Here is a 13,745-nt window from a genome sequence, read left to right on the forward strand (position 1 = left end):
TCGGGAAGGGGCTCATGTCCTGCTAAGCAGCCCACGTTTCTGGATTTACATTAGAGTGGAATGGGTATGGGGAGGTAATTCTCCTTGGATTAGCAGACATCCTTTTTTTGCAGCACTCACAGAATATTAATTTGGATAAGCCCAAAGCACATGACAGCCTGCAACTCTGTTAGCATTTGAAATACATCCTCTTGCTCCTGAGAAGTGCCTTAAGCATCCAATTTTCGGTGTGTTTTAAGAAAACTCAGCTTTTGCTTTGCTTGTACTAGCTGCAATCTTTTTCCTTACAATCATTCTTGGCTTTCCGGGAGCCTAGAGGCCATATAGCTGGGAACTTTTCAGGAAGGTTGCTTTACCTGGTAGGAGAATCCAGATGGTGAGTTATACAGGATCCTTGAAGGAGTCGGAGTGCACCACCCATTTCCTCCCTCCTGCAGAGCTGATCTGTAAGGAAAATGAGCCGAGGCAGGAAGCCATCTCCCTTGGGTTTGTGCAGCAACCAAACTTTAGACTAAGAGTTTCCCATGAACTCGGGTAATAGAAACAAGGATATACAAAGTGGTGTAATGGAAAGCTACAGTATTTTTTGGAGTATAAGACGCACCTTTATCCCTCAAAAAAGAGGCTGAAAATCTGGGTGCGCCTTATACACTGAATACAGCAATTTTTTGCCTCCAGAAACCCCACCACTTTGCAAAAATGGCCGTGCATAGCCTTTAGGAGGCTTATAGAGTGCTCCTGGGGACCGGGGAGGGCAAAAATTAGCAAAAAACAGGCTGCTTTTTGCTCACTTTTGCCCACCCCCCAGGAGCACTGTAAGCCTCCTAAAGGCTATTCATGCCTTTTTAAAAAGAAAACGGGCCTGTTTTCACGAAAAACAGGCTGTTTTTGGGGAGGTCTGCAGAGTGCAAAAACTTTTTTTTTAATTTGCCTCTTCAAAGTCCTGGTGTGTCTTATGCTCTGAAAAATATGGTATGTAGTCCCCCACCCCCTTGCAGTGTTTATGGAACAAGAAACAGTCCTGTGAGCCTGCAGGTCCCAGAATGCGGAGTTACTTGGGATATTTCTTTGCTCATGAACATGGAGCTCCTGGAGATGTGGCTGAAGTCTAAACCTGTTGAATGTATTTTATTTTTATTTTTTTGGCTTGGTGCAACTATATATTTCCTCTGTACCTGTGTAGGAGTGTGTGTCAATGTCTAGAATGTAGTTCTCATGATAATTGTAGTTGTACTGTATTTACAGTATGAAGGAAATACTTTTGTTTTGGAAAATGCTTGGAATGGGCTGTTTTTTTCCTTCCTAGCAGTAACAAAAACGCTATGTGGTGTTCTGGGTAGTTTCACCTATTTCCTGCTGTTCGGCTGCATTGGGAGCAAGAGCTGTACGTGGCAAAAGTTGCCATCCAAACCATACTAGGGCAACCTCAAGTTAGGAACTCTGCCAATCTCCATGATCCAGGCTATGATTATACCCCCCACCCCCCATGGTTGGTTGGCATGCTCCGTATGTGTTGCCTTCTCTTGTGAGTCTGCATTTAGGCAAAGCACAAAGGACATTCTAGCAGTTTACTCTTAGTGAGCGGTGCATGCAGAGGTAGGATTCAGCAGGTTCTGACCAGTTCTGGAGAACAAGTAGCGGAAATTTTGAGTAATTCGAAGAACGGGTAAATCCCACCTCTGGCTGGCCCCGTCCCCATCTATTCTCTGCCTCCCAAGTCCCAGCTGATCTGGAGGGGATGGGGATTTTGCAGTAACCTCCCCCTGCCATGCCCATCAAGCCACGCCCACAGAATCAGTAGTAAAAAAAATTGAATCCCACCACTGAGTGCATGCCTGTATGAGGGAGGCTCTTCCTTGTTAGGAACCAAATGGCAGGTTGACAGCAAAGGAGGAGAAACTGATTAAGGTCCTTCCAATCTTAGTGCCAGCTGCACATGTCCTCTCCTATTTCGACCAAGGCTGTGGAGAGTGGGCCAATTTTCTGGCGGTGGGTAGTTGAATTCACCCCCTTGTATCCTGGAGAAGTGTTCATATCTGTTCTTGGCTACAGTTCTAAGGAGACCCTCAAGTGAGGAGCCCCCCCCTTCTCACAACTGGAAAAACACCATCCAATACTAAACTTGCATCAAATGTTCAGGAATGGCTGAATTGTTGCACATTGCATGTTATGTTAAATTTTGGTTTGAGTAATAATGATTTATTGGGGGTAAAATCACCATTAGACTGACTTGCACAATATACTGTTCATAAACCATAGTTAACAATCCACAATGATTTGGGTACACACAAAAAACATGGCTCAAGATGATGTGCAAACTCGGTCCTTCGTAGAATTTCTACTTGTATTTTTCTGTTTGTGTACTGGGAGGTCTGAATCAGTGGTGGGATACGACCGGTATGGGCGTACTGGTGCCTGCTGGGAACACCAGGTACCGTTCTGGTACGATGGTCTGGAAGGCATGCCCACCCACCCTCCTTACCTGTATTTGAGCTTATTGGAGCTTCCACGCACATGCACGGAGTGTACGGTGCCTGCACGATGCTCGGCCGAGCAAATAGAGCATCACAGAGCGTCGCGGGTTGTAAGTACGCATGCACAGGCTGCGGGTGTGCATGTGGTGAACGCCTGGCCCCATTGCACCGTACCAGTTGCAACGGGATCCAGAACCCACCACTGGCCTGGATGAACTGGACTATTAAGTGTTGTTTACCATACCAACAATAGCCTCACTTGCCACCTGTGGAATAAATGAGTCGGTTCTACTGTCAGCCTTGCAAGTATCCTGCGACCTAAATATGAGACTATCTTCAAGCAGAGATTAGAGCCACAAAACCCACTGACTGCATTGAAATTGTGATTGCCCCCTTATCAGTATACAGTACATTCACTTGAAATATATCAGTTTAGAAGGGAAAACTAAGAGTTTTCCAAATCATCGTAAATAATATTTTCTTGGTTAAGCCACAGTGTCTGGACTTGTACTTTTTATGGCTCAGTGCAATTGTTTAAAAAGCATAATAGCTGGACTCACAAGACACAGTATGGAAACTAAACCATACTACAATTTATTTATGCATTAACCTGGTCTCTATCAAATAGCTTCCCATGCTACTTTAAAAAATTCAGGTATGTGAGTAGTAAGAGTTAATAACATTTAATAAATTGTCATGCATGAGTGATAGCAATAGCACTAGACTAGGACATAGACTTACATATCGCTTCACAGCGCTTTATAGCCCTCTCTCAGCGGTTTATAGAGTCAGCCTCTTACCACCACCACCACCACCATCCCCAACAATCTGGATCCTTATTTTACCCACCTCGGAAGGATGGAAGGCCGAGCCAACCTTGAGCCTGGTGAATTGTTAAATTGCAGGCAGCCGGCAGGCAGCAGAAGCAGCCTGCAATACTGCACTCTTAACCACTACGCCACCACAGATGATTGAAGTCTAACTTAAACACTGAATTAAGGAGTAGAAGTTGTAGACTCCAATTTGTGTCTCATTACTTCCAAGATAGCAAAATCATTCAGTACAAACAGCCATCCTTATCTGCTTTGAACTTTTCTCTACTTGCTTTCCTGCTTTCCATTGTTTGCCCTTCTTTGATACAGCACTGCAAAAAGCAAGAATTCCTCCTTTTAAAGGGGTTTTTTACATTGATTTATCAAACCTCCTAGTTCCTTCTAATAGGGAAATGTTGCTGTATCATTAAGGTGTTGATCAATAACATTCATGCAGACCAGTGGTGGGTTCCAGATTCTGTTCCAACCGGTACGGTTGGAACAGCCCCAGCATCACCTACATGCACACGGCGGCGCATGCACCTGCATTGTAGCTGCAAACAACACTTCCGCAAGCCTCCACAATGCTCCAGCTGTTCGGCGGAGCATCACACAGGCGCTGTATGCACCATGTGCGTGCGTGGAAGCGCCGACAGCTTTAAAACATGGTAAGGTGCTCAGGCAGGCGGATGGGCCCTCTGGAGCACCGTACCGGAACAGTACCCAGTGCTCCGGGCAGGCTCCGGTACACCTATACCAGGGCGTACCGCCTGCAACCCACCACTAATGCAGACCATGGAAAACTGTTCATCAGTGCTTGGAGTTGGTTTATAATCTATAATGACTTGGTTCATAGAAGAAAATTATACCGGTATTAGCAGTTATTACATCTTTGTGAACTAAACAGTAAAGACAGAAGTTACCGCACCAAGAGACTGTGAGTTCTACATCCACCTTTGGCACAAAACCAGCAGGCTGCTCTTAAGCCAGTCCCTTTTTTTCTGCCCTAGGAAGGAGACAATGGCAAATAACTTCTAAACAATCTTGCCAAGAAAACTGCAGACTTATCCAGGCATCTTCCCTTCATCAAAATCAAAGGGAAGAAAAAAAATCTGTAGTGCATGAACTAAGCAGTGCAGTGTGGATCAAGGTTTATGGTAGTTGATAAGGGGGGAGAAATTGGTCTAAGTACAAGATTGCTGTAAAAAGAGAAAATTCTACAAATTGTGATTTGTTTTTTACAAAAGCAATACAGAATTAAAATGCCAATGCAATAACACTTGCATAAATGCATCATGCATTACCTTTAATGCTTTCAAATAATTTTAGTAGGATAGGAGAAAGTGTAGATTGAATTTACCCGCCTTGATCAAACCTGCATGACACTCAGATACAGCTGTCAAATTTGAACACCCCTGGGTTTTTTTTTCTAATGGTTAGGGGTGCAAGGGTCTTGTAACTTGCCAGCCTTAAGACTTGCGTGCTTCAAATGCCAGAGTTTCTGAGCCAACATTTTGGTTGCTAAGCAAGAGCGTTGTTAAGTGAGTTTCACCACATTTTGCAAGTTGACCACGTCCCCCAATCACATGACTGCCAAGCCACTCCCACCCAGTCACATGGCCAGCAAGTCACTCCCACAAAGCAGGCCACACCTACAGAAGAAGTTCTTAAAAAATTTGAAACCCACCACTGGAACACTTAGACTTCCTTACACATCATCTTGGTTCCCACATTAAGTCATTGTTATGTATCAAAAAGCCACAATTACATTTTTCAAAGCTCCAAAGCACACTAAGAGAGGTCAAAAGTCACAAATGTGGCTTGGGATTATCTGTGTATAGAGCCAGCCCTCATCCTTTCCCCTGTCAGTCCAGTCTTCTGCAGTCCCAAAAGGCAGAGCCTGCCTCCAGGAGGTCCATAAGGGCAGGGTGGAATAAAGGTAACTTAGTAAGAAAAGATGAAAAGGACTATTGATGGAGCTATCTGGCATTTGGAAGGCAGGATTGCTCAGAGAATCCTCGACTTATGCCTGGTAACTGAGTGACTGTTCAAAGTTATGACAGACCCCTCCCTCCCTCCCAAAAGGTACTTACAACCTGGTTCGAAGTTCTGACGCCTCATGTCTCCCCTGCAGTCACTCCATAACTGAGCCACATTTATAGCCATTTGCAGCATCTTGTGGACATATGACTGTGACTTACATTTTTAAAAATTCTATGTACAATACTTTGAAATGTATTGTGCATAGAATTTTTAAAAATAGTTTTACTTCAATTTATTCTGTGTGGAATAGTTTGAAATGTTTTACTTCAATTTATTCTGTGTGGGTTCTTTTTTTAAATTGTCTTAGACTATTTAAAAAAAGATTCTATCCAAAATAAATTGAAATAAACCATTTTTAAAAATTCTATGCATGATACATTTCAAACTATTGTGCATAGAATTTTTAAAAATGGTTTATTTCAATTTATTTTGGATAGAATCTTTTTTTAAATAGTCAGGAGTCAGGAGTCATTGACAGTGAATTTGCACTTTTAATAATCAGGAAGCACATACTGAGTTTCTTTGAAAGAAAATCCAATAATTTAAAAATGCAATAATTTGATTGCTTATTAGTAACCTATGATTATCACTAAGTGTTGTAGCTTATGATTCTTGATGAATGTATTCTATTTTATTTTTCTTTATGTACACTGAGAACATATTCACCAAAGACAAATTCCTTGTGTGTCCAATCACACTTGGCTAATAAACTAAACTACTCTACTCTACTCTACTCTACTCTACTCTACTCTACTTTACTCTACTCTACTCATTTCTTTTTCAATTCTAATAAGGAGTTTAGCTTCTCTCTCTTGAAAATGTAAGCTAGCATAAGGCATTATAATGCAAGCTAGCCTTAGCTTTCAAACAGTTCATTTAGTGACCAAAGTTACAATGGCATTGGAAAAAGTGACTGATGACAATTTTTCACACTTAGCGACCGTTGCGACCATTTTTCACACTTAGCAACCTTTGCAGCATCCTCATGGTCACGTGATCAAAATTTTGATGTTTGGCAACAGATTCGTATTTATGATGGTTTCAGTGTCCTGGGGTCATGTAATCGCCTTTTGTGACCTTTTGACAAAATATAAAATTTTAAATCAAGCTCCCCCCCTCCCGTCAATGGTGTCTCTCTTTACCAATCTGAAAATCTGGTCACCTTAGTCAAGTTACAAGACCCTTGCACCCCTAACCATTAGAAAAAAAACCAGGGGTGTTCAAACTTGACAGCTTTAAGATTTTAAGGTTTAGATAGGACTCTTAGAGGCGGGCGAGGCAATTGGTGAGCCAGCCAATCAGTGAGCGGTGGGTGTGGCAAGCGCGGTGCGGACGGGCGGGAGGAGGGAGGGAGCTGGAACTGGTTCTAAACAGCACAGTAGATTTGTGGAACTTCTTCTATAGAAGAGGTTAGAACTGGCAGGAACCCACCCCTGAAGTGTTCACTCAAATTGCCATGAAGGTTCTTGAATTAATCCATTTCCTGGCTTCCTGTATGTCTTCCCCTCTTCTGGCTCTGATGGTGCTTCCTTTGCCTCAGGAGATCCCAAATGCTATTCCTGGCAAATTGATTATGCCACCTGCACCATAGACTGGAGGACTAAGACTGAAAACTGATCAGGTTTGCACATTGTTGAAACCAAGCTCCACACTTTGTAAAAATGCAGCTGCTAGGACTGAACAGATCCCTTTATATAGTTAAGGACAAATGGTAGAATATTGATTTCTCTCCCTCTTTGCTGTTATTTGAACGTTTATATATGAGTATTGTTTACTGGGCTATTTCCCAGCTCTTTGATGCCAGCACCACCTGCCTTCTCTGGAAAGGCAGAAGGTTCCATAGGTGACTGGCACCACAAATATCCCAGAAGGCGGCAGGCAATATGATGATGCATGGATGTCTCTTACTTAGCACTGAATTCAACTCAGAGCAACTTTATATCACTTTAAAGATAAAGGTAAAGGATCCCCTCGCACATATGTGCTAGTCATTCCTGACTTTAGGGGGCAGTGCTCGTCTCTGTTTCAAAGCTGAAGAGCCAGCGCTGTCCAAAGATGTCTCCATGGTCATGTGGCCGGCATGACTAAATGCCAAAGGCGCATGGAATGCTGTTGTCAAAGGTGGGATAAAAATGTTGTGAAATAGGGGGGAAAAAACCCAAATGAATGAAAGCCTAGTTGCCACCACTAACATTGCCTTGATGACTTTATTTGGGGAATATGTCGTTGTGACTTACCTATAAGTCACAACAACATGTATAAGATAAGTAAAGGTAAAGGTTCTCCTCACACATATGTGCTATTCGTTCTGGACTCTAGGGGGCAGTACTCATCTGCATTTCAAAGCGGAAGAGCCAACGCTGTCCGAAGACGTCTCCGTGATCATGTGACCGGCATGACTTAATGCCAAAGGTGCACTGAACGCTGTTCCTTTCCCACCAAAGGTGGTTCCTATTTTTCTACTTGCATTTTTTATGTGCTTTTGAAATGCTAGGTTGGCAGAAGCTGAGACAATTAACGGGAGCTCACTCCATTATGTGGTGCTAGGGATTCGAATCGCCTATCTTTCTGATTGACAAGCTCAGCGTCTTAGCCACTGAGCCACCACATCCCTTTAGTGAGCTTGAATAGATAACAACCAAACTGATTTAAGATATCTTGTTTCGATAGAGTGTGCCTCATTCTGGATTTCCACAGGAAAAATAGTGTTGCTGGTTGTTGCTTTTTGTTGTTCTATGTCTGATGGTGGAAACAGGAAGCACGTGGGACCTTCTGCTATGCATGCTGCAATACCAGGGTTGCAAAATTCTCTCTTCAGCAACTTTATCCAATTCTGGGTATGACCTCCTAATTCTCAAGTCAAGTCTTGAGTTGAGATCAATGGACAACTCTATATGGACGTTTTGGCAATACTACACAGGTCTTTGGTTATTGTCTTCTTCTGAAATGTCCTTTCACTTCTGGGTGCAGCCTTCTCTCCCAGGGATTTCCTGATGGGACCCAAATACTAACCACGCTTGTCCCAAAGGTGCTTTTCAACAGGCTTCCTTGTTTTTCCTTGAAAATGTATTTGCTTCTCATCCAAGAAGCTTCTTCAGTTCTGACTAAATGATGGGAAATAAAAGGATTTATATTCTTTGTGGTCACACTGGTAGTTCTCTGAAGGCCAGTCATTCGCTTTCTGAGAGAAGTTGAGGCCACTTGGGGATTTATCTATACCCTCAAGGTCATCCAAATCAGAGGTCAAATGGGTGCAGAATCTTTTTGGGACAACTGAAAGGACTGCATTGTAAACCAGAGATGGGTGGTGTCATATACCTCCCCCTGTGTTGCCTTTAATGATGCTTAGCTTCCCAGCACACACTATTGTGGCCCGCCAGTGGCCAGCATAGCTGGCAGCAGATTCAGACAGTGAGGAGGTTGCGGAGGAACATGGGCCAGACCTGGAGTCTGAGGAAGGCTGTTGAGGGCTCTGTGTTAGAGGCAGAGTTGGGACCAAGGCCATTGGTAGTTATTTGCTGCCTCCGGAGCCTCCAGAGTCTGACATCAGCAAGCCAGAAGAACAGTGGGAGCCTGTTCCCAGTGTGTCCATGCGCAGAGGTGCCAGAAGACAAGAACAATTAAGAAAACAGGATCGACTTGGGAGTAAGGCTTGGAGATGATTGGCCCCTCCCATAAGACATAAAAGAGGAGTGAACGGAGGTGAGCCTTTGCATGAAGCAATTAGTTCATCTGGTTGGTTCAAGCTTTGAGAAGATCTATTTGACTCTGTGCTAAGTTTGGCCTTGCTCTGCATTTGGCAAGTAGGTCTCTGGCAGCATTCCAAGGGAGATAAGTAAGCCTAGGTCAGAACACACACACACACACACACACACACACAAAGTTGGCCAGTTACTGCTAATAAAAAGAAATAATAAAGAGATTGGACAGTCGATTGTCTGGAATGGTGTAGTAGGGTTTGCTGCCTGGACAGGGGGTTGGACTAGAAGACATCCAAGGTCCCTTCCAACTCTGTATTCGGTAATACTGAGACCACATCTAAAAGCAAACAGTGAGTCCACTCTTTATAGAGTTGTCAGACAACTCTAGATTCATAATGTGTGTGCATAAAACAGGAGGTGCTATTAGGTTTCACTTTCTCTGGAAACTCCCACCTTCAGAGAAATGTCTCTGCTGGCTTTGCATTTTTAACTCATCTGTATGGTACCAGAAGGAGGAAGGGCCACTGGTAAGGAGACTCTCTTTTGAATACATGGATACCCTCCTGCTCAATTTACTCTATCCAGCTACACACTTGGGGAGCTGTTTTGCTAAGCTCCCACAAGGGGCCTTCTGACCTCCATGGGGAAGGAGATGAAGCCCACGGAGCCACACTGGCAGCAGGATGTCCACTTCATATGAACTTCACTTGGGCCTACATTATGGCAGGTTGAAAACAGCAAAGCTCCAATACTCCTGTGTTCATTATGCCTGCAAAATGCTGGCCAGTAGCAATATTCCAGTTGACTGGAACCAAGCCATTTTCCATGGCTTCTCATGCATCAGAAGAAATGTCTTTGATGAGTGGATTATCAGAGTCTGAGATGGAAACAAAGTTCATCACTGCTGTGAATGACTGACAGCCAGACTTAAGATAGGAGTGGTGCACCACTTTGTTTTTTAAAGATATTCAATGGTTTGGGATACCAATTAATATGCTAGCCTTTGGGGCTGCTTGCAAGGGTTGGGGATTGGAGGTTCTCAGAGATCCCTCTCCTTTCTTTTCTTTTTTTAAAATAATTTTTATTGAACAATTTTCTTCACTTTGTATCACAATTTCAATCTTTACAATGCTCCGGTATCAGTATATCTCACATTTACATTATTATTCCTTTCCTTTTATGTACGTAGCTATTTTATACAGCATGCCATTATTATAGTTACATCACTGTGTATATTACATTTTGGTCACCTCTTAATTTACTTTTTAACATTCTTGATCTTTACTTCTATTCTCTAACCAATGATACCATGTGTCCCAAATCAAATAGTATTCCATTTCTCCTCTTTTTTTTAATTTCCATTGTTAGCCTATCAATCTCTGCACATTCTAACACTTTTTTTTATCACCATTCCATCAGAGGGGATGCTATCATTTTTCCAGTTTTGCATATATTTGATTCTGTCCACTGTTATTATACGTAACATGATATATTGCCTTTTTTTACAGTAATTTCCTCTTAATATACCTAATAAAACTAATTCTGTTTTAAATCTGTTTGTTGTTTGGTAATTTCCTCTAGCCATTTTCTTAATTTTGTCCCAAATTTCTTTGCTTCTGGGCATGTCCACCACATGGGGAAATATGTTCCTTGCTTCTGTTTATATTTCCAGCATTCCACTGGACGATCCCTCTAAAGGCAGCAGGAGTGGTATTGGAAGGAGACTGAGGTTTTGGATACTAAAGCAGGCTGCCCCAGGCTCAGCCCTCTCCAATACATTATTTTCTACACGAAACCATTTGGAATAAACTTTGCTTTGGAATTAAGCATCATCAATATATCTCATCTGCACAGGCCAAGCAAACTTGATGGAAATTCCTACCCAGAGCCTGGAGGCTGTGAAAATCCAGGTGGGACAGCATAGTGGCCCCATCGGTTGCTAACTTGGAGGATGAGTTGGAACAAGGGCCATCAGACACAGGGGCACAGGGGACCCAGAAGCACTTGAAGAATCTGGAATGGTGGTGGTGGAAGATGCAGTCCCACGTTTGTCAGGCATTGGGGGGGGGGTGCGCAATGGAAGCTGCCCGCTGCAAAAGGAGGCTCACACTGACGATTAACAACAGTTTGTCTCCGATGAGGAACTGCTGCCACCCCCACCCAATCTTTGGACACTAAGAGTGGAGAGACACTCAGAGGCGGTCAGTGAGGCTGTTCGCGAGGAATCAGCCTTGCCCTTCCTAATAAGGAACGTTGGGTTGTAGATTGCTTAGTCAGTGCGCAAGGATCGGTTGACGAAGACAACTTATTCATTTTCTTGAGTGTCGTCTTTGGCTCCATGCTTCCTATATCCTGATTTTGCCCTGTGACGCTTGGGCTTGTCTTTCCTTCCTGGACCTGGACTTGATGCATGACATGTGTTTGATTGAGAGCTTATACTTCAGCTCCATGCACGTGACCTTGAACTTACTCACTGAACTGCTTGGGAGGGAAATGTCATGGTTGGAAGTGTCATGGTTGACTCGCTACGCAACCTTGCTCACAACCAGACAACAGTAATGGGAGGGAGGAGGGAAGCCATTGGAATGTAAGAGAGGTTTGGGAGGGAAATCTGGGATGCAAAAGTGCTGCCTGGAAACAGGAGACAGACCCAAACCACAATGTCATTGCCTGGGAACATCTGAGGCAGACAGGCCATTTCCAAAATAAAGCAAGCGCAACTCATTGGTGGACAGTGGATAATGGGAGGTCCAGGGCAGAAGTTTTCCTATGCTGTTTGCATGCGAAAATATCAGAGCTGACTTTTCTACTTCTGTACCAATATGGCTTTTCAGTAAATTACACTTGGAGATAAAAAAAAGTCTCGGAAGTTTCTTCTGCTGTTTGATGCTGTCAACAGGCAGTTTGTAATTTGGGGAATTTTTCTGAGATATTGTTATAATGAGACTTATTCTACTCATACCTATTGCCGTGTGTTTTACTTGGGTCAAGATTAGGCTCAAGACTGAATTTCAGCAAGTTGGAGATATTGTTCTGGCTCCATTTGCTGCTCTGGGAGGAGTCCCACTTCCCACGAAGGAACAAGGAATCTGAGAATTCTCCTGACTCAAAGTTCCTGATAGGAGTAACTGATAAGAGATTTTGTAGCAAAGAGATCCTTCAACCATCTTTAGTTGATCTGCTAGTTATAGCCTTTCTTGGCCAAAAGCCAATGACGACACTGTCAGATCCCTAACATGATACTGCCATTCAAATGAAGGGAGTGGGGGAGCATGAGGATAAGCTGTATTTTTATAACCTTTTCTCTGGTGCCTAAGCGCCCTGCAGTATTCTCACTTTCTTCAGAATGTAATAAGGAGGGAGGGCCATGTGGATTGTTTCAGGTTGTTGAAAGTGGAAGATCCTGAGAACAGCTCCTTATCTGTTTCTCAGGATGGCCATTTCAAAAACATCTTCATACCTGTGGATTGGGTGAATCCACATTTGGACCGGAGGGAGGGAGGGAGGGAGGGAGGGAGAGGGAGGGAGGGATTGATTGATTCTAAAGCCCTATTTCTAACTGTAGAGTTTGGGAGGGAATTTAGAGTCTGTTTCGCCTGTCCTGCTATCACTTCTTCTCAATAAAAGATTCCTTTTGAAATACGACGTTTTCAAGAGTCTATACTTTCTTGGGAAAGGAGGAGAGGCAGATCCTGACAGTGACACTTGTCATTGTTAGGCCACAGAAAATTGTGTTTTGTGGTGCTGTGTCAGTCCTACAAGTAGATCAGGCAAAGAAACTCATGCCATATAAGTTAGCACTACTTTTATTGGAACAGTTATAATAGCAAAAATTTTCAAATCTGAATATTCTCACTTTATATTTGGCAAACTAGGGCAGGTTGAACCTGATGCCATCACCCTCTTCTCACTATGAACAACTTGCCCTCTTCCAATCAGGAGTCGTCTCACTCTTTCATCCTTTCGGAAAGGGACGGAAACAGTATTCTGCTTGAGAATGTTCAGACTTTTATTTAGGATACAGCAACTGACATACTTTTAATTACCGGTATTTATTTTGTTCTGAAGTCAATACAAATTCATTATGAGCCATAGAAAAAGTAATCTAGTGACCTGAAATGAATCCATGTAATAGCAAATATTTTAAAGGGTTTCACAAAAGCTTCAAGAATTAAGGGTTTGTTTGTTTTTTTCAGCTTCCATATGATAGCTCTTAGTTAATGACCATTGGTACTTCCAACAAAGAAAGTCATTGAGGACGCCAGCAGGAAGTCACAAATGGGAATCATGAGATGTCTTGCCTAATGACTGCAAAGGATTCTCCTAGTAACTGCAACTGGAATGGCTGTTGTAAGTTGGCGCAATTGTGTGAAACTGAACTTTATGATCGCATCACTTAACAATAGAGTTCCTGTACCAATTATTATTGTTAATCAAGGACTATCTATAGGTATATGATGATTTTGATAAATCAAGATGGCCAGAAACCTGAAATATAGATGTTTCTTTTCTTGAACAGTAAAGTCAGGGACAAGCATATTAGGACATTGTGTGTTTGTGTGTGCTTCTGGTGGAGAATTTGTGGCCCTCCACAAGTTGGAGGCGTTGGATATGCTCAACCTTTTGTTAATACTCTGGGGAGACAAGATAACAATAGCACTTAGACTTATACACCACTTTCCAGTGCTTTACAGCCCTCTCTAAGCAGTTTACAG

Source organism: Thamnophis elegans, chromosome 12 (assembly GCF_009769535.1).
Source record: "Thamnophis elegans isolate rThaEle1 chromosome 12, rThaEle1.pri, whole genome shotgun sequence".
In the NCBI taxonomy this organism is placed as follows: Eukaryota; Metazoa; Chordata; class Lepidosauria; order Squamata; family Colubridae; genus Thamnophis; species Thamnophis elegans.